The sequence below is a fragment of the Triturus cristatus genome, chromosome 8, assembly GCF_964204655.1.
Source record: "Triturus cristatus chromosome 8, aTriCri1.1, whole genome shotgun sequence".
NCBI lineage: Eukaryota > Metazoa > Chordata > Amphibia > Caudata > Salamandridae > Triturus > Triturus cristatus.
Window position 1 is genome coordinate 840,302,487 of NC_140591.1, and position 22,004 is coordinate 840,324,490.

A 22,004-nucleotide genomic window follows, 5' to 3' on the forward strand; every position below is an offset into this window, starting at 1 on the left:
CACTATACCACTCTGCTCTACAACCACTGTATGCCGCTTTAATCCACTGCACTCTACGCCACTGCACACTATGCCACTAAGCTCTACACTTCTGTACTCTGCTCTACACCACTCTACTCTATACCAATGCACTGTACTTTACTATGCACCACTGCACTCTTCTCCACTCTACTCTATGCTGCACCACTTTACTCTACACCAATGTACTCTACACCACTTTACTCAAAACCAATGCATTCTACGTTATTGCAATCCGCACAAACTACTCGGCACCACTGCACTCTATGCCACTATACTGTACTCTTCAAAACTCTATGCCCCTCCACAATACGCCATGCTACACCACTGTGCTCTACACCACTCTATTCTACTCTGCACCACTGTACTGTATGCTACTGCTCTCTAGAGCACTCTACTGTGCAACACTATACTCAACGCCACTGCAGTCTACACCAATGCACTCTACACCAATGAACTATACACCACTGCACAGTACACCACTCTACACCACTGTTGCCTGTTACTGCACTCTACGCCACTCTGCACATCACTGTTCTCTACAGCACACTAATCGGCAACACTCTACGAGGTGCTACTGCACTCTACACCACTTCACTCAAAGACACTCTACTCTGCAAGACTGCACTCCCCACCAATGAACTCTACGCCACTGCATTCTACTCTACACCACTCATCTCTACGCCACTACACTCTATGCCATTCTAATCTACCCTGCACCACTGCACTCTATGTGACTCTATGCCACTGCACTCTACTCTACACCCTTGCACTCTATCCTGCACCACTTCCCTTTACCCTGCACCACTTCACTATACTCTGAAACAATTTACTCTATGCCATTGCACTGTATGCCACTGTACTACACCCTGCGCCATTGCACTCTATGCCACTGCAATGTGCGCTGTGCCACTCCACTCTACTTTGCACCACTCTACTCTATGTCACTGTACTCTACACCACTTTACTCAAAACCAATGCACTCTAAGCCAATCAACTCTACACCACTTTACTTTATGGCACTTCACTCTAGGCCACTTTACTTCACTCTACTCCACTACTCCAAGCCACTCCAGTCCTCCATTCTATGACACTTTATGCCATTCTACTCTACTACACTACTTGACTCTATGCCACCCCATTCAACGACAATCTACTCCACTCTACATCACTCTACTCTACAACACTCTACTCCACTCTACGCAATACCCTCAACACTACTCCACTCTGTCCTACACCATTCCACAACATCCTATGCTACTGCATTCTGCAACACTAGTCCACTCTGATACTCTACACCACTCAAGTCTACAACACTCTACTCCACTCTACGCCCTTCCACTCTACCACATTCTACGCCTTCCATGACACTCCACAACACTCTGCCACTCCACTCTACATCACTCCATGAACCACCATACAACTCTACTCTACACCAATCCACACCACTCTAGGCCACTCCATAACACTCCACTCTACTCTACGACACTCTACTTTATGACACTCCACTCCATGTCCCCCTCCTTTATGCCACAAACATTTAGCTATGCTGAACAGTGGCCAAGCTGGTGTACAACATGGGTAAAACATTTTGGCAAAGCTGATAACTCTTGTATAGGCGAGACATATTGATTTTACCAATGCTCGTTTTATGGCGTGTACATGCGGATGACTACACAGGACAAATCAAAGTTTCATACATAGAACTGATGCAGCAAGCACATGGAAGAACGATCTGCTAGCTAGTTTCTTAACCCCTTAAGAGGTCAATTTCATCTTCATAAAATCCCCCACCTCCCCCACGCAGCCCAGTCCCCACACCTTGCGCCCCCCAACGCCAAGGCCCTGGAAGGAACTAGTTCCTGACACCCTAGGCTGCCCCTCTATAATGTTAGCTAGGTGAGTCTCGGGGGGGGGGGGGTAGTTCTCTTCTTCTCTCTCTCCAGTTGTTACAGGGATTGATTACATGTTATTAAACAAAAAACGAAATTTCTATGTAACCCATTGCACAAAAAAAGAACCCAAACAATCCAGAGGACCTGGGTAGTATATGTTAAAACGCACAAGTGGTCCTAAGCAGAGACAATTAACATTTCAAGAAAAAGGTTTTCATATCCCAGAAGGAACACAATGTATACAAGTAGAAATGAATTTCACATTTTGTATTGAAAAATGTTTATCGGAATATACGTTTACATTTTTTGAAAGATTTTTTAAACAAAGCTATTCGAGCAGTTGCTCCAAGGTAGGTGCAAAAGGGTAAGTGTTTGATAGAGTGCTCGCAATTAGATGAAGATAAAAAGGGAAGGTAGGAATACAAGGAATAAATATGTACAATACAAATATTTAAAGTCCATTGGTCTCGAACCTGTCTGAGAATTTTAGACACTTTTTTTATATCATCCGTAGTTTAGAAAATGTTGACTACAATTGATTTTGTCTAAACGTGGATTCTGTTTCAGTACAGGTTAATATGGTAGGGAATGTCGACGTTTCCACCCCAGGTAAAGGTGAAGGGCAAATACTCCATAGGAAGGGGTCTTCATCAGGACGGAGGTGGAAGCAACCTACAATGTAGGTGAAAAAGTACCGGTGAGTTACTGGATAAGGTGTGCTTGAAACCTGGGTATGGTGGTGATGGTAAAAAGGCTCGCCTATAAAACACTGTACTGTTATCAGTGAAATGACATCAGAGAGAAGGGCCCATAGGCTCCAAATTAAGAGGGAGATGAAAAACAATTCACACGGTCCAGTTGGGATCCGTAGCGGTATGGATATGCCGGGTGGAATATACAGGTACAACAGGCGACGGTTGAGGAAGGGTCCCAGACTACCCATCCTTCTTGCTGAAGGAACTATAGGGAATAAAACCCTGTGCCTCTTTCTACAAGAGCAACACCTCTAAGGACAGTTTTTAAAAGGGTAAGGATTTGGATCTCTAAAATTAAGGGTTGTGCTGGAGAATATGTCCTGGTAAAGAGAGGGCATACTGGAGAGTGGAACACAGAGGGTAGGACTTAGCCCCTATGGATTAGTTAGTTGACCCAGCGATCTCCCAATACATGGAGAATTAGGAGTCAGTCACCTCCACCAGAAGATGGTGGTGTAAGATGGGTAGTCAGTCAGAGTTTTTGAGTTGGCGGTCCTAACACTGGGGCTTAGTGGTGCCCAAGAAGAAGATGTGGCCTAAAACATTGTTCAAGGGGCCCTAGTGTGGTCAAATCATGCCCAACCCAGTGCTTTAATAGAGGAGGGTGGTGGCTTTGAATGGAACATTGCTGCAATAAAACATTGCCTTCACAAGCATCAAGGAGTTCGGAGGCTGAGTAGTGCAGAGATTTGGAACATCACGTGTGATATGCGGCTATCTAGGGTGGAGCCTAACAATAAAACAAGACTCCACCCAGGATCAACTGCCAATTAATGAGTGTTCCTGCTCGTGGTAGCCATGCATTGGGACATTTCTTCTTATCGTGCAGGAGCACAGTAGGCACTGATCTGGAGTGCTTCTCCATGTTGTATCACTCTTCAATTAGTGAATACTTTAAAGAGAGAGAGGACGTGAGACAATTGTTTTTGCAAAGAAAGCTGGATGCGCAGAGAGAGTAATTCATGCCTAGTTTTAGTTCATGGATTTGTTGAGCATTGTACCTTAAGGAAAATAGTGCTGGACCCTTGTTACACTGAAATAATTCAAAGAGAAACAACACTTACCTTCTGTTTTTGAACCAAACCCCACAATTAATAATTGTTCTAATGCCTGGAGTAAGATCTTGGAGTCACACAGTTTCAGCTTGTCAAGAAACCTGAGTGAGGGGTAACTTCACCAGAACCTCAGTTGAAGCAGAATCAGCTGATCAAGCAGTCAAGCAATTTAGAGCATCAATGTGTGTGTAACGTGCCTGAGTATCTGCACATAGACTTTGATGTTGCTTTGGTAGCATATTTTTGACGTGCATGGAAATCTCATGTTCATGTTCTAAACATACTTTGTCTGTACAGGGTCTCAGCAACACACAGTTCCAAACCTATAAAACCCTTTTCACGCTACGCTCCAGCAGCCATAAAAAAAACCCTCATCTGATGCTCCTTCTTGTAACTTTTGCAGTCAGGTAGCAGTACTTTCATATGTAGAATCTTGCACAGTCAGAATATTCAAATAAAGCACAGAATCCCTCGCTTACAGGATCTGCTCCCTGGATTCCCTTCTTAATCCCCTCCTGAGTCAATATACCAGTTCTGACAAGTGAGTTGTAGATTTGTGTTTTTGAGGCTTTCCAGGAAGTAGATATCCTTCTCTCCTAACATCAGCTCCCTGTCAAAGGGCATGCCCATGAGGACTCGAAAAAGGTGATTCATTGAATGCTTCTATTCATCGCAGCTACTGGTAATTACTCAGGCCACACCAGATGAGCAACTAAAGCCACATTTTGGGGGGGCTACAACAAATTTCGGGGGGGGGCTAATTCTTCCAGCGATAGTCAGAGTGGAGAAGCAGGGGCTCTAAGAAGGGGTGAAAAACAACAAAGCCTCGTTAGCAAGTAAATGGTCTTTTAAAGACCTGTGAACTACTCGGGTGTGGCTATGTGTGTGCCCAGGAAGCTGTCTCTGCCCGGGATGACCCACACGACGTGGGGGGCTGAAGCCCTTTCAGCCCAATGGGCGCTGAGCGCCTGGACCACACCGTAACCCCATCGTCTGTTTACCCATGTCGTACAGATTAGACCCAAACAGATGCAGATCAACCCTGGTCCTGCCCCAATAGGATGGACTGGGATATGGCACCAAGTAATTACCAGTGGCTGAGATGGAGTAATGTTTTGTGTTTTAACTTGTGATGCCCTAAATGAGCCTGTGTATAAATGGACTTCCCCTTCTGGCGAAGCATTAAGGCAACTTGCATTTTGAAAATCAAAATATAAGCCATTATCAGCATTATAGGGAGAAGGAGGTTGTCAATCTAAGTCATCATCTTTTGTGCAGCTGATCAGCTGTGGTAATGACCCCGGGATCAGGCCCAAATAGTTCCTGCATCTGGAAAAATGTTCAGGGACTGGGAAGAGCTTCTGCCAAGCACAATTATTCTAAACATGCATTCACCTTCTCATTAGCCACTCAAATAATTTCTTCTGATTTCAAAGGTTTTGAAAGTGGTAGTGTAGTAGCCTCTGAGGTTGGTGTCAAAGGCGGTACTGATCAAATGGGTAATGGTACCTTGGCAGGCTTTAGCTTCTTCTTGGATACCTGAGTTGATGACCAGGGAGACACGGGGAATAAAACCCCTGATGCCTTCAAACCGTCAAGATCGGATTTAGCGTTACCATGATTAAGAGGACACTGAAGGGCTCCTGATTTAGTTTTCAGGAAAGCAAAAAAAGTGATGGGTGGATGCTTGAATTATTCCTAGTCATTGGTAAATTCTATGGGTCCCCATCTAGTCTATAGGTTTTTGCCCACATGCCCCCTCAGAGTGGAACCACAATATTCAAATCAGCCTTGATCCTGTTTCAATTTGAATAATCCAGCCCATACAATCAGAGGTCCAGTCTGAATGGTAACACAAGCAACTTCATACTGGTTTAGGGTGCAGCTTGAGTCCTATGGCACAGTGAGCACAGGATCCATGTTAATTCCAACATTGAGAGATGCATTGGATCAATATGAAGCAGCCAGGAACTATTGTCTCATCTTTTTCAAAGCTGAGATTTTGTCTGACAACGAGTAAGGGTCTAGCTTCAGGGAAAATCACTGAGACTCCAAATGGCCCTAGGAGCGGGAGCATGACCTCAAGGAAGAAAAGGATTTCTCCTTTCTATTGTGATTTTTGTGCCTCTCGCTGGAAACATTTTTGGGAGTTTGTTCCCAGTCAGTAAACATGATTTGCAGGCCATGACAACAAGTTCTCAGTCCAAACACAACATGCAGATCTCATGTGGGTCCAACAATTACACTTTTTCATGTCACCTGCAAAAGGGTTTAAACCGTGAAAACTTAGCAAGAGATATTGGAAATAGTAGTTGCTTGCTAAATGGTGAGTGAAGTATTGGCGATAAAAAAATTCCTATCATTAACCTTTCCTGTAGGTCACTGAGCAAGATTGAATTGGATGTTTTAGAGAGAGGTTTTAGTTTTGCACCAACAGCACATGTCATTAAATTTTATGCAGTAGAAGGATCTCATATCCTTTTTTCAAAAAATCAGACTCAAAGTTTTTTTGAAAATCGAGAATATAGAGAGGAAAATGTTGTTTCTGGTTTTAGACCAAAGTCAACCTTTACCCCAATATGAGTCAAGTCAGTAGAAATATTGATGTTTGTAAACAAATAGTGGAGTCTAAACTACGACATATATGGGATAATCCAGCACCAGTGACCAACAATATGAGCAAGAAACATAGGGAGGCTATTCCAATCTTAAAGAAAGATTTAAGTATTACTATAAAGCCCGCTGATAAAGGGGGAGGAGTGGTCATTTTTGACACTCTAGATTATGAATGTAGAATTTTAGATCTCTTAAATGTGGAGGAACACTATTCCAACATACCAATGGGGAGATGGACTTCTTTAAAAACAAAGATCATTGCTCTCCTCTCCACAACAAAGGAGAATAATTGGATAAGAGACATTGAATACAAGTTCCTTTTGAATGATAATGCCATCATACCAGCCACATTTGGTCTTCCCAAGATCCACAAAAATGAAAGCAACCCCTCTCTGAGACCAATTGTGAGCTGTATTGGCTCCTTATTGGAGCCCTTGAGTAAATACATATCGTTTTTTGAAACCTCTAGTGCAGAAACAAAAATCATATATAAAAGACTCTGCACACATGATCAGTATTATCGAGGGTACCAACTTAAACAATAACTCTCAATTATTGGTAACCCTAGTGTCACGGGGTGGGAGCCCCCTCCCCCATATTATTACCCATGGAATACAAAGCCCAAGAAGAGTGGTGGTCCCCCCCCCCTTGAATGCCATCGTGTCCTTACTTTTCAACCCGAGAACCGGAGCCCAACCGAAAACACATTGTGGTTTGAGGAAACCCCTGACCCGGGGACCTGTGCCTTTAACATGTGGGAAGACTCGGTAAGCCACACCCGGAGAGACAACGTCACCTGGAGTGAGCCAATCGTGCCGCCGAGCCGGGACAGAAGAAGCAGGGAGGAACCCGGAAGAGAGGAGGACGCGGAGATCGAGGGAGAGACAGCGAGCGAGGACGAGCAGATCAAGAGGAGCAGAGCCGAGGACACCTGGAGCGGACCACGCAGCCGTGAAGACCGGAGGATCGAAAGAGTGCCCGGAGGCCATCGTCCCTGCTCACCGCCCAGCCACACTCCCGGAGGGGTGTGGCTCTCACAGGTATGGAGCCGAGTGGCGGGCTGGGTCGGGAGAAAAGAGAAGGAGGGGGAGAGAGCGTAAAACCTTTTACCGAGACTAGTCGGTAAAACAACCTGGTTCCTTCCCCTCACGAGCACTCCCATACCTCCAAGTGTGCCTGAGATTATACACCGGTGTACCCTCACTCCCCCTGCCCGATTTAGATACCGAGCAAAACAAACGGGCTGACTCCTGTCCTTTTGTTTTTGTTTGCATAACGACCTTCCCGATTGGAAGCCACAAGTCGATCCCACGGAGTCAACGCCAGTACACCCATAGAGGTCGTTTTCCACAGCTGAGAGATGCCCTGGGGACCAGAAAGGAATAAGACGTATTATCCATTGAGGCCCCAGAACATTTTTCTTTTGCCATAATTCTGTTTACTTTCTTTTGCCTTCTTATGCTGGCCAGAACAAATAGACATATATACAGTGGAATAAAACCCGGTTTAAGTCACTCTGGAGTCAACCTCTTTTCTGACGAGCGCCCCCGTGAACCCTACCCGTTAAAGGTGGTGGAGAATGCGGGCACCTGTCCATTGGAAATAATGGACGCCCTCATCCAACACATCGTGAAAGCCCAGGACAAACTAGGATGGGCAGTAGAGCGGCAAATGTCTTCCACCCTTGGCCGACCGTGATGTCTTCAAGAACACCATGGCGGCTCAAATGGAGGGCCTGCAGAAAATAGAGACTGAGCAAACGGCAGGATCCCATTCCGTTCCATGTACCCCGAGTCATGGGCCTACAGGAGTAGCCCTGCACAAATACGTGACCGGAGAAGACCCCGATGCCTATCTCTTGAACTTTGAATGGGCTGCCAGAGCCTGTAACTGGCCGGTAGAAAAATGGCCATTTTTCTTAGCACCATTGCTGACCGGCGAGGCACAAGCTGCCTACCAGGTGGCCAATCCTCTAGGGAATACCCCCTATGGAGAAGTAGAAAGGGTAATCCTAGGCCATCTGGGTTTGGATGACGAAGCGTATTGGGTCCTCTTTAGAAAGGATAAAGGTCACCCTGGAGAAAACCCAAAGACACTCTTTTATCGTTTAAAATTTGCAGCAGACAAGTGGCCAAAGCCCGATGAGAATACCAAAGAGGAGATTCTAGACAAGATTTACATAGAGAAGTTCCTAGAGGCCCTGCCCTATAATACCCAACGGTGGTTGCGGCAGCACATCAATCTCACCACTAGGGAAGCAATGGAAATGACAGCCACCTTTGCCAGGGCCCAGCCTCGTTACGGAGGTGGGGAAGCAGAACGGACCTACCGGCCTCTCCCTGGAAAATATGTGAGACCAACCGCTAAACCGCAACCCGAGATCATCAGGACCCGGCATAAACCACACGAGGTGACGACAACAAGGGGACCCCAATGTTTCGAATGCAGAGACTGGGGACACATAGCGAGAGCATGTCCCAAAAGGAGAACCGGGGAAGAACCAATGGACATAGGGTGTATCCCGAGATCGGTCCTCTACACGCCTGAGATGGGCCCTGCATTTTACGTAAGTGTGAGGGTAAATCATTACGTAATCCGGGCACTACTAAACTCCGGCTGTAAGCAGTCGGTCATCCAGAGGGATGTCATCGGTTCACAACAGATTGTACAGGGAGCAATGGTACATATCCGATGTGTGCATGGGGATGGGCAGACATATCCCTTGGCTACAATCGATCTAAGTACTTCGGACGGCACTCTATATACAGTCAAGGTAGGGGTAATGCCGAACCTACCAGAGGACCTCATCATAGGGACCGACAACCCCATTTTCTGACTTTGTTCAACACTGTGTTGCACGAAGGGAAGAAAGATACAGATAGAACCACTGAATCTGAGAAGCCCCTACCAGCCTTGATCACCCCGGAGCTGTGGCTCCTAGATAGGAGTTTCCGCTTCGCTCAGATAAACGATTCTTCCCTCAAGCATGCCTGGCAGGCCTCCTTGAAGGAGGACCAAGACCCCTCTCAACAAGTCCCCTACTTTAAGGTACGGGACGGGTTGTTGTACCGTGTAAAAGACATGAATAGCACCCCACAACTCCTAGTGCCCTCAGATTTTAGGGACCAAATACTTTTTTCTCACACTCACACCTCACCGCAGGACACATAGGTGTGGAAAAAACAACCCAAAACGTTCTGCAACATTTCTATTGGCCAGGAATCTTCTGTGACATAAAAAAATACTGTCAGGAGTGCGAGACCTGTCAGAAATTGAGCCCGTATAAACCTCCCCCTGTCCCGCTACAACCCCTTCCTGTGATAGGAAACCCCTTCTCCCGAATAGGTATGGACCTGATAGGGCCTCTCCCCAAAACCTGTGGAGGGCATCAATATGCATTGGTTGTAGTAGACTATGCAACCAGATATCCAGAGGCCTTCCCCTTAAGGGCCCCCACCCCCCCGGCTATAGCTGAGCGTCTGGTTGAGTTGTTCTCGCAGGTCGGCTTTCCCAGAGAGATCCTAACAGGCCAGGGGACTCCATTTGTTTCCAAGCTGATGAGGGAGGTCTGTAGACTACTCAACCTACAACATATAAAGATCTCAGTATATCACCCCCAGACTGATGGTCTCGTAGAAAAGTATAATGGGTCCATCAAGAGAATCCTAAAGAAAATTCTGACAATAGAAGGAAAAGAATGGGACCAGCTTCTCCCACTGGCTCTCTATGTGATCAGAAGTCAGGTGCAGAGCAGCCTGGGATGCTCCTCCTTTGAGATGCTTTATGGAAGACAACCCAGGACTCTCTTGGACATGACCAAAGAGGCATGGGAGAAACAGGAAGAAGAGGACACCCGTCATTTCCTAGACTATACTTAAAACCTCAAGTCCAAAATTGGGAAACTTCGGGATCTTGCTTATTTCCAGTTGGAAAAACAGAAATATTACTACTACAAGGGAAAAAGGTGTCGAAGGCTCAGCTCCGGTGATTGGGTGCTAGTGCTCCTACCGTCTTCCTCTAGTAAACTGAAAGCAGGGTGGCTGGGTCCGTGTAAGGTTGTGGGAACGATTGGTTAAAGCCACCTACAGATTGCAAATGAAACCAGGTAAAACACAAACATTCCATATAAATCTGTTAAAAAAATGGCTAGGACCTGGAACCCAAGAAAGGCGGTCCCTAGATGATCTAAAAAAATCTTTTAGCTCCACATTCTCAGACCTACCGGGGAGAACCTCCTTGATAGAACATACCATAGAGACATTACCTGGCCAGGTGGTTAAACAACGACCTTACCGCATACCGGCGGCCCGAAGGGAATCCATACGGAAGGAGGTCCAAGACATGTTACAAATGGAGGTTACTCGAGCGTCCAAAAGCGAGTGGTCCTCCCCCATTGTCATGGTCCCCAAGCCAGATGGCTCCACTCGGTTCTGCATGGACTTCCGCGCTCTCAATGCAATATCCAAGTTCGACTCATACCCCATCCCTAGGGTAGACGAGATGATTGAAAGACTAGGAAAGGCCCGGTACATAACCACACTCGATCTCACCAAGGGTTATTGGCAAGTACCTCTTCACGAGGCCGATAGGAAAAAAACGTCTTTCATCACTCCAGAGGGGCCATACGAGTTTACAGTCCTACCGTTCGGTCTTCACGGAGCACCCGCTACCTTCAAAGAATTATGAACATGGTGCTCCGTAACAACCAAACCTATTCCTCAGCTTACTTGGATGATATTGTGGTGTACAGCCCCACGTGGGAAAAACATCTGCTCAACCTCCAAGAGGTCCTGACCAGCCTGTCCAAAGCCGGACTCCACGTAAACTCTGAGAAATCAAGAGTAGGATTTTTAAAGGTTAAATACTTGGGATATCTGCTAGGACACGGGTTGATAGAGCCCCAAGAAGAGAAGGTCAGAGCAATTAGTGATACCCCTTTTCCCTCAAACAAACGGGAAGTACGCGCGTTCCTGGGTCTGCTGAGCTACTACCTCAGGTTCATACCCCATTTCTCGGAAATAGCCTCTCCCCTAACAGAACTACTGAAGAAGGGGGTACCAAATAGGGACCTGTCTCACCCCTCAGAAAAAGCAGAAAAAGCATTTAGGTGTCTCAAGGAAGCCATCACCTCCTTTCCCGTCTTGACTTCACCGGACTTTTCACGGCCTTTCATTCTACAGACCGATGCTTCAGAACACGGTCTGGGGGCGGTCCTGTCACAGATATCGCCCGAGGGACTGGAACACCCGGTCCTATTCACAAGCAGAAAGCTGTTACCAAGAGAAATAAAGTACTCCAACATCGAAAAAGAATGCCTAGCCATCAAATGGGTAATGGACAAGCTGCGCTATTACCTCGATGGTACACGATTCACCCTGTACACTGACCATGCCCCACTCCAGTGGATGAGTAGAAACATGGGGCAGAATCCCCGCGTTTTGCGATGGTTTTTTAGCTTACCGCCTTTTTTCATTTGAAGTAAAACACCGCCGGGGAGCTGACAACGACAATGCGGATTTCCTGTCCAGGGTGCTACCTCTCCCCGATCGGGAGAATCCCAGGGGGGGGGGGGTGTCACGGGGCGGGCGCCTCCTCCCCCGTATTATTACACATGGAATACAAAGCCCAAGAAGAGTGGTGGTCCCCCCCCTTGAATGCCATTGTGTCCTTATTTTTCAGCCCGAGAACCAAAGACCAGCCGAAAACACATTGTGGTTTGAGGAAACCCCTGACCCGGGGAGCTGTGCCTTTAACATGTGGGAAGACTCTGCAAGCCACACCCGGAGAGAGGACGTCACCTGGAGTGAGCCAATCGCGCCACCGAGCCGGGACAGAAGAAGCAGGGAGGAACCCGGAAGAGAGGAGGACGCGGAGATCGAGGGAGAGACAGCGAGCGAGGACGAGCAGATCAAGAGGAGCAGAGCCGAGGACGCCTGGAGCGGACCGCGTAGCCGTGAAGACCGGAGGATCGAAAGAGTGCCCGGAGGCCATTGTCCCTTCTCACCGCCCAGCCACACTCCAGAAGGGGTGTGGCTCTCACAGGTACGGAGCAGAGTGGCGGGTTGGGTCGGGAGAAAAGAGAAGGAGGGGGAGAGAGCGTAAAACCTTTTACCGAGACTAGTCGGTAAAACAACCTAGTTCCTTCCCCTCACGAGCACTCCCATACCTCTAAGTGTGCCTGAGATTATACACCAGTGTACCCTCACTCCCCCTGCCCGATTTAGATACCGAGCAAAACAAACCGGCTGACTTCTGCCCTTTTGTTTTTGTTTGCATAACGACCTTCCCGATTGGAAGCCACAAGTCGATCCCACGGAGTCAACGCCAGTACACCCATAGAAGCCGTTTTCCACAGCTGAGAGAGACGCCCTGGGGACCAGAAAGGAATAAGACGTATTATCCATTGAGGCCCCAGAACATTTTTCTTTTGCCATGATTCTGTTTACTTTCTTTTGCCTTCTTATGCTGGCCAGAACTAAAAGACATATATACAGTGGAATAAAACGCGGTTTAAGTCCCTCTGGAGTCAACCTCTTTTCTGACGAGCGCCCCCATGAACCCTACCCATTACACCTAGTTACTGAAGCCCTCTACACGGACATACCCCGGGACGACACCATAATTGTCATCAAGAACATCCTGGGGTCTGTAGAGTGTAGAGGTGCTAATGCAGAGTTCATACTTAAATGCACAAGATTAGTCCTGAAGCATAATATGGTTTTATTTAAGGATGATCTATACCTCCAACGGAAGGGGACCAGTATGGGGGCCACTTGTGCCCCCAGTCTGGCATGCCTTCATGTAGGTCAATTCAAGGATAAGCATGTCTTCAATGAAACTGCTCCATTTTTTGAAAATGTGACCAAATGGTACAGATTCATAGATGATATTCCATTTATTTGGGAAGGTTCAGTAGAGCTCCTTGGAGAATTCTTAGAGTGGCTAAATTTAAGATAGGAACGTAAAATTTACAGCTCAATACAATAATGAACATGTAAAGTTCATAGATCTCTGCATTAAGGATGTGGATGGTAATTTGGAAGTGGAATTATTCACAAAACCTACTGGCAAAAACACCTTGTTGCACTATACCAGTTATCATCACAGAGCGCAAAAAGACAATATCCCCTTTGGGGAGTTCCTTCAACTCCGAAGGAACTGCTCCTCATTGAAAGATTTTTATAAACCTTTTGGAAAATCTTAAAGTAAAGTAAAAGGATAGAGGCTACCCAAAGAAATTAATAAACCACTCTTTTAAACGAGCCCATTTCTATGATCGTAATAGTATGTTTTCTAACATAAATAAAAAACGAAAAGAAAAAAAAAACACAAAAACTAGTATCTGTTAGCCAATTCTCAGGCATCAACAACAAAATAAGAAACATCATCAACTCCAACTGGAGTTTTCTCAATGATAATGAACAAAGCATTTTATATCGACCATTGTTTGCATTTGAACGCAACAATAACTTAAAAAGAGAATTGGTACATACATATAGGGAGACATCTGAATCTGAACAGCGTACAATCATGGGAATTAGGGCAATAGGAAACTATAAATGTGGAAGTTGCATGATCTGTGATCATTGTATAACAGGGAAGAAAATTATATATAACAAGTGTACCCTTTCAGCAAAAGATCTTAACTGTAGAAGCAGTAACATTGTGTATCTGCTTCTTTGTCCCTGTGGTTTGGGCTATGTGGGCAAAACAGCTCGGGAATTGAGAATTCGCCTGCTTGAACATAAATCTGCAATACAAAATAACAAAGAAAATGCCCTCCTTCAAATGGTTCATCATTGAAAAAAGTAAAAGGTAACAAAAGAGGAGGCAACCTTACTATAAAACGAAAACACGGAGAACAATGGTATATCTCTATCCTAGACACAGTCAGGATAGGTCTGAATTCTAAAGAAGATTGGATGCATCTCATTAGTTAGATTGTAATGTCTTTATTTGATAGTTATGGCATTGATCAACATTATTGATAGTTTTTCTATACTCCTTGACAACAATTGGAGATTTATGGGGTAAGATGCTTAGGGCCATATGTATCAAATGGTTTTACCCATTCTGTGTCTATGGGAAAATGTATTCATACATATGGCCCTTAATGATTTTTTCATGAGTTCACTCCAATCATATTATCTTCAAATCAATAGTTCCATCATAACTGTATGTTTTTTCAATCAAAAGATTAAAAGAGACAGGGAATGATTACAACACCCTCATCTAATAAGAACTCACCAATAAATCAGTAGCTGGTTACCTTGTGAGCCCTGTACCGGCCGGGGCATACGGTGTGACAGCTAGTTGATGTATGGTGGCAATAGAGGGGGATCATTACAGATTACAAATTTATTTTTTCTTCAGTATATTTTATTAAACAACTAGATTTTAGATTTATTAGTTCCCTTCGAAAACAACATACATTGTTTCTGTCCGATTAGGTTACATTTGAGCCCATTTAAAGATGGTGCGATTTTTAGAAGCGTTTTTTAGGTCATACGCACTGGGACAGTGGCACACATTGTGCTTACGTAGACGATGGGTGCACATGTTGATGACGTATTGATCATCAAAGCACCAGGTGTTCTGAATCTCCGGAGGGTATGTAAGAAGTCTTTCCAGGACCATTATTGTTTTTCGATTCCCGACTGAGCCCTGACGGTTCCTTGCCCCATGGACGGATTTCTCCAAAGGTATGTTAAGGGGAAAATATAAATGGCTAATTGAGAGGAGGCTGATAAACAGCTTCACACTATTTCTATTAGAGAACGGGACCACTATTGGACCCGTACTCCTTTATGGATATATTTAACTACTCTTCGAGTAGATGTCAAAAATAGGACTGATGTGGTATGTTTCTATGACCCATATTTGATATTTTGGTTTGCAGAACTCCATACATTAAATGAAATAAGAATAAATGACACTTGGAAAGTTCTGGATACCGCCAAACAAGTGGAGGACTTATTTGCCTCTCATGGGATAAACAGTATACTTTGAGGTATGTGACCCTAGGTTTGAAAAATAATACCCTGTAATCAATAATAGCAGGTAAAAATATATCGCAAACATATGAGTAATAGTCCCTCCCTCTTTTTCTTCCTCCAGGAACATTAACGCTAATGCAATAGCTACATTTTTGGGCGGTGGGACAATTGAGTGAACCATTGAAATATAAATTGTGGGAAACCAGTGGCATAATTTAGACACATTGGGGGACATCTAAATTTGAGGTGGGTCTTTCTTATTTTATATCATGATCACAGTGAGGATAAATTATTCAGAATACACCACTAACTCTTTCTCCTGAATTTTCTTTACTTATAATTGGCAATTGTAGGATTTATGAAATAAACCAAACATAAATAATGAGGAGGGGATGGAATATTGATCATCCTAGACTGTACAGCATCTTTATAAGGTACATTATCTCTTGATAACTATTGGGGTTGACTATATTAAAAGAGAATAGTGTAAATTACAGGAGTCCATAAAGCAATTGTAAATTGAAATTGTTTTTCCTCCAGTTGTCGTTAATCCTAGGGCCTCACCCCTTATGAAATGTATTGTGACTATAGAGAGGAAAAAAAAATTTGTTTAGAAAAAAAGTTATTTTCTTTTTTATAACATGCAATATAGTATTTGTGACACATTTTTTTTTTTTTACTGCAGGCAAAATTATCACTGTGTCAAATGTTTAAAGAGAGACATTAAGAATAAGAGTCCGGAAGAAGGTGAGTTATAAGTTTACTGTTCAACAAAATGCGTCAACACCTGCTTTTTTCAGTGTTAAATTAGAGGAAGCTCTAGGTCCAACTATATAACAAATTATGGATTCAATCGAATTAACGTGGTTATAATGATTTTAATATTGTCACATATGTTTGTCTCTCATGGATTGATGTTTACTGTTATGTATATGATTTTTACTATTGAGATGTGTTTTTAATCATAAAATTGGATTAGGAGAATATTATTATATTGATTGTATTTTCTATGATTAATTGTGTTTTTAATTAAAAAAAAATTTATATATACAAAGAATAGCTTTTTTTATTTATAATTGATCTATGGGGTCTGTTGCAAAAGTGGACTAAAAGACATTAGATTGCCCTGTGTATGGTTAAGTATGGATGAAAGGTTCATCAATTAGTTGCGATCCAAGAAAACTTTCTTTTTTGAGATACTTATTGCATTGCCCCTTCTCTTGGTGAGTGGGGCCACTCTCTTTTTTTATAATAGAATTGTTGTAGGTCATGTGGAATTGTACATTTGTCATTTAGCATGTAACAGAGTGTTGGAGATGAGGGAATGTACAATGTTGGGGCAGACACAGAGGTTTGCTGGTGGTGCTACCTTGATCTCACCAGTGGGCCTTTATATAGATACTCTAAATAAGCATTTGTTTATTAATCATCACCTGCTTCAGCTCGTCATTTCAATGGCGGCGTGTGTTGGCTTTGGTGTCGGCCCACTGTGAGGAAGATTTAATTTATGAAAGACAGCTGTTCCACCCTGCATGAATTTTGGAAAGACATGAAAAATACAAATTTGTGAAGCTGAAAGCGAGAACGAGATTATGAGTGTAGGAACTGTTGGACAACGGATCGAGCGTGTAGACTGCACGTGTATGGGTCTTCGGAGCAAGACATGCATCGATCTGGAACGTGACTTCCTTGTGTGTGGACCATCAGTTGTGAAGTGAGTAGGAAGCAGGCACTGACGTGAGGAACTGTAATCACGCTTATGCTGCAGCTGTTGGTCATCTTGGGAGAAGTCTAGACCGGCAACCGTAGGGTAAATGCATACTTCATCACACAGTTAAGGAGTGTGGGGGCCATTTTGTGTTTATTATCGGCATTTCTCTGTTACATCGCTATGGAGAAGTAAACCTTTTTTTCAATGCGGATTGAATGGACAGTGATTCGCACAGCTATGGAGCGGTTGCACATCTGGTATACTGTGATTTGCACACATCTTTTAAACAGATCGTTTTAAGATTGCCTTATCAGTTATTCACACAGTTCTTGAAGTGGTAATGTTTTTTACAGTAGTTTAACTAATTTTATTTTTTGGCAAAGCATTTAAGGTCCATTATCTTGGTAAAAATTCCTTTATTTGCTTCGACATGGCTAACTCACACCAATCAGCCTTTACTTTTGTTTTAAATGCCTGGGAAACCTGTACTTGTCTGGAAAAAATGGTTTACGACTTTTGAAAATTACATTGTTGCGATTGATGGGATGGGATTTAAACCAGAAAGGAAAAGAGCTTTGCTATTCAGTGTTTCGGGACATGGGGCAATTGAAAATTTCAAAAATGTACAACCAATACTGTCACAAGCAGGTGAAGGAGACAGTTGGGATGTATTCAAGGAGGCAGTGGCAAGACTTGAAAAATAATTCTTAAGTAAGCGGCATAGTTTTTTCGAGAGGAAATAATTTGGTGGAGTCTCAATTGAGGAGTATGTGGCAGCTTTGAGGGTACCTGCTACAAATTGTGAGTTTGGGCTGGTGTGGATATTTCCATTAGGGACCAACTTGTATTTAAATGTGAATCAAAAAAGAAATCAAGAGAGGTTATTGGCATGCCGGAATCCCTCTCTTGATGAAGTTCTAGACATTGCCAAAGGGATTGAAAGATCTATTATTTCTTCTAAGGATTTATCTAATGAGAGGGTGAACACCATCATCACTCATTTTTGGGTTGTTCAAACTGGAAAAAAAATGTTATACTAGGTGAAGTCAAAGGAACTAAAACTAGTTGTTATAGAGGTGGATATACGTTTCTTATTGGCAATAGTGCTGATTGTCCCGAAATAATGAGAAGGTGTAACAAGTGCAACAAATTTGAGCATTTCCAGACTGTGTGTAGGTGTGTAAAACCATACTAGCGAGAGTGTAAGCACTATAAGTGATGTTAGTGACAGTTTGGGGAATATGATCCTCACGTTATATGATCCGGTTACATCTTTTGATGCTGGTTTTAAAGCACCATTGAGAGAAGTGTGCATTGGGGAGGTTGTTTTAGAGATGATGGCTGATTCAGGCTCCCCGATCACTATTATCTCAGAAATTACTTTTTAAAAAAGAGTGTAAAGGTATGTTATTAAAGAATAACCAATGTCAATCCGAAAGCCCTTGGTAATTTTGATATTACTATGTTGGGCTAATTTGAAGAAAAATTGGAGTTCATAGGGCGTAGCATTTTTACAAGACCTAATGATGCTGTTGATGGGAGGAATATCATTGGATGATTTGACTTAGGGAAGCTGGGTACTGATTTTCTCATTGTTCAGGGAGATTTAACAGTGAATCAGGTTGATATACACGAGTATAATGTGAAAATGATTTTAGTTAAACATCAGGCTGTATTTCCGGACAAAGTTGGACAGATGAAAGGGTTCACTCATCACATTAAGTTTAAAAAAAGTGCCATACCAGTTCAGCACAAAGTGAGAATGGTATCATTAGGGGTTCAACAGTAACTCAATCAGCATCTTGATGATTTGTGTGCAGAAGGTATCATTGATGCCACTGTAGTTCAGAGTAGGTTTCAGCTATAGTTTTCACTTTTTAAGAAATTTGCAATTTGCGTCTATGTGTTGACTTGAGGTCCCTTAACAAGAATATTCTTGCTGACATTCATCCGTTGCCTAGGATCCAAGAATTGTTGCCGGCAGCCAATGGAGCTAAATATTGTTTGATAATTGACCAAGTCAGCATATCATCACGTAAAGTTGGATGATTCTTCAAAGGATCTAACGGCTTATGTAACTCAATTTGGAGTGTACAGACTTTTAAGGGTGCCATTTTGGTTGGCCTCAGTGGCCAGTGTATTTCAAAAGTTGATTGATGTAATGTTTCAATAAAAAAGAGGGGTGTAAGCATTCCAGGACGGCATACTAATTTTGGGCAAATCTATGGAGGAACAAGATGACTTATTGGAAACAGTCTTCGACACATTAATGATTAGAGGCATGACCGTAAGCAAAGAGAAATGCACGTTTCTGGTGAGTGAAATTCACTACTTAGGCCATAGCATCTCAAGTGAAGGGATTTCTCCCACGGAGGATCTCTTCAAAGCTATTAATGATGTAATGAGACCATACAACAAAGACTCTTTGAGATCCTTTTTAGGACTGGGAGAGTATTATGCAAAGTTTGTACATGGTGATGCCATTGTTGTTAAGCCATTAAGGAAGTTGTTAAGGAAAGGGGTTTCTTTTGTATGGACTGAAGAGCATGATGATGGCTTTGAGAAGGTTAAAAATTTAATTGTGCATGCTCCTGCTCTTAACACTTTTGATCCTGAGTGTAAATCATTGTGACAGTAGATGCTAGTTCCATAGGTTTGGGGGCCGTTTTCAGCCAGATGGTGGATGGCAAGGAAAGATTAGTTTTGTTTATAACAAGAGCAGTGAGAGGAGCAGAACAACATTAAAGTACCATAGAAGAAGAGGCACTTGCCTGTATGTGGGCAATGGAAAAAATAAAAAATAAATCTGTGGGGCAAGCCTTTTGTGTTGATCACTGATCATAAACCATAAGTCTACATGATGGAAGGGGTCACATCTGGTAAAACATCTTCAAGGTTTATTAGATGTATTGCCAGAATGCAAGAGTTTAATTTTGAGATAAAGCATGTTTCAGATGGTAAAAATATAGTTGCAGATTGTCTTTCAAAATTGCCACCTAAAGACTTAAAGGAGGAAGCAGGTTTGGATCAACGAGTGTGTTGTGGCAGTGGTAGACATTTTAAATAAATGCAATGGTTCTGTTTCAGAATCGGAATGGATCAAAGAGTTGGGTGAGTATGAACAGTTAGCAAAAGTAAAACACTATGGGGCAGATTTACAAGCCCCTTGCGTCAATTTTGCGCTGACGTAGCATCACTTTTTGTGATGCAGCGGCAGCGTAAACAATGCGCTGCATTGTGGCCCAAATACACCGTGACGCATCTAGGGAGATGCGACACGTTGTAAATCCCTGAATCACATTATACCTGCGTCAGGTATAATGTATGTAGGGTGGGCATTCTAACTCAAGAAAGCCTCGCAGAAGTGACACAGTGAAGTTTACAGTATCTCAGTTTAGTCCTCCTTGACATGTTCTTGAGATCCACCCCCGGCACCATCCTCTTTAATAATATTGATTATCTGGCACTCTCAGCATGGGACCCATATCCGGGCATACCCATGCCACATAGGGCGGTACATCAAACACACAAAAGGTGATGGGAGAAATGCTTGCAATTTGTCTCAGCACTAGCAATCGCTCAAGGTACCGTTCCAACCCATCATTCTTTTGCTCCCCATGCCACCTAGGTTTGGATCGAGCCATATGCAAATCAGTGTTGACCCTGCTCCAATAGGAGCAGGTCAGCCCGAACTGCCAGGCCAGATCCAATAAGAGACTTTTAGGAAATTCTGCAACAAGCATCCTAATCTTTTAATCATGTTGCTAGAAATCACACATTTCAGGGTGGTGGGCAGTACGTGCTCACTCTGTGGCATACAGTATTTGGTAATTAGATGCCTCTGAAAATAAGGTCAACACTCACAAACTATCTGGTAGGTTAATCTTCATGTCTTAAATTTTACTCTGGATGATACGGGTCATGTGAGAGCAGCTATATGAAGCATATGATTATGTCTTGTTTTACTGGATCTTTCATCGCCCTTCGAAACTGCTGTTTACGAAGTCCTCACTGAAAGCATTAAATAAAAAATGTGTGTCTGGGAGGGCCTGAGTTGTCCAACCTATTTTTAAAAGGCCAAATATAACAGGTTACTAAGCAATAGTTCTAGTGTTGTCATTTCAGTCTTAGTGGGGTAGATAAGCAGTATTTCTGGTCATGCAATTTCAGTCTCAGTTACATAATCCCAAAGGTTTTCACACACTTTCCTATCTTTTTTAACGTTTACTTTTTAAAACTGGCCAAACTTGTAGAATTTCCTGCTTCAATTTTCTGATGTATGCTCATGACAGCTTGAATTTCAAATGCTGAGGGTCCAATAGATCAAAATCTGGAGGAAACCCAGCTGGAGGGTTCAACATGCTATTAAAATGTAAATGATTTAGTACTTTGGTGTTTAAATTCATGCTTGTTTAATTTTTATTTCCACCCATAACTCGAGCACATAGCCACTATTTCTTCTGTCTGCTAAGAAACAGCCGCCACTTTTGACTATTGATCTAAGAGTTCCCCTCCTACAGGTGTTTATCGTAACCCATCTAGACTATAGAGATTTCCTAGAGATTTACTGTAAACCTAGCTATCCCGCTACCACAGAGCAAGATTTCAGAAATCTGAATCATCAAAAGCCCTACCATCTGGTGTCACCAGTATTTTTGTAATGCAGCGCTAAAAGGTTTTCTGCTGCCCTAAAATAGTAATGGCTTAGTGAATGACACATGTAGTAAATGTGCATATCTGTATGGTGATCACAAGTCTATAGTGGCGACCTGCGCTGCTGCCCGAGGTGCAACCATATTGATGCAGATTTTTATACACATGTCCTGGGAATGCACCAATTGAATCAATTTTGGGACGCGATACTGGCAGCACTGAGTGACACACTAGGATGCACACTTGACTCAACTGCTGAGGTCTGTCTACTAGGACTTTTTGCTTCCCCACCTAAACTGAAGGTT

At 43.3% G+C, this 22,004-nt stretch overlaps 1 protein-coding gene across 1 annotated transcript in view; it reads right to left on the reverse strand.

Annotated features, from left to right (window-relative positions):
* The window catches only part of PLCXD2 (phosphatidylinositol specific phospholipase C X domain containing 2), a 155,477-nt gene that overhangs the window by 104,607 nt on the left and 28,866 nt on the right, over positions 1-22,004 (reverse strand). The gene's annotated exons all lie outside the window — the stretch shown is intronic.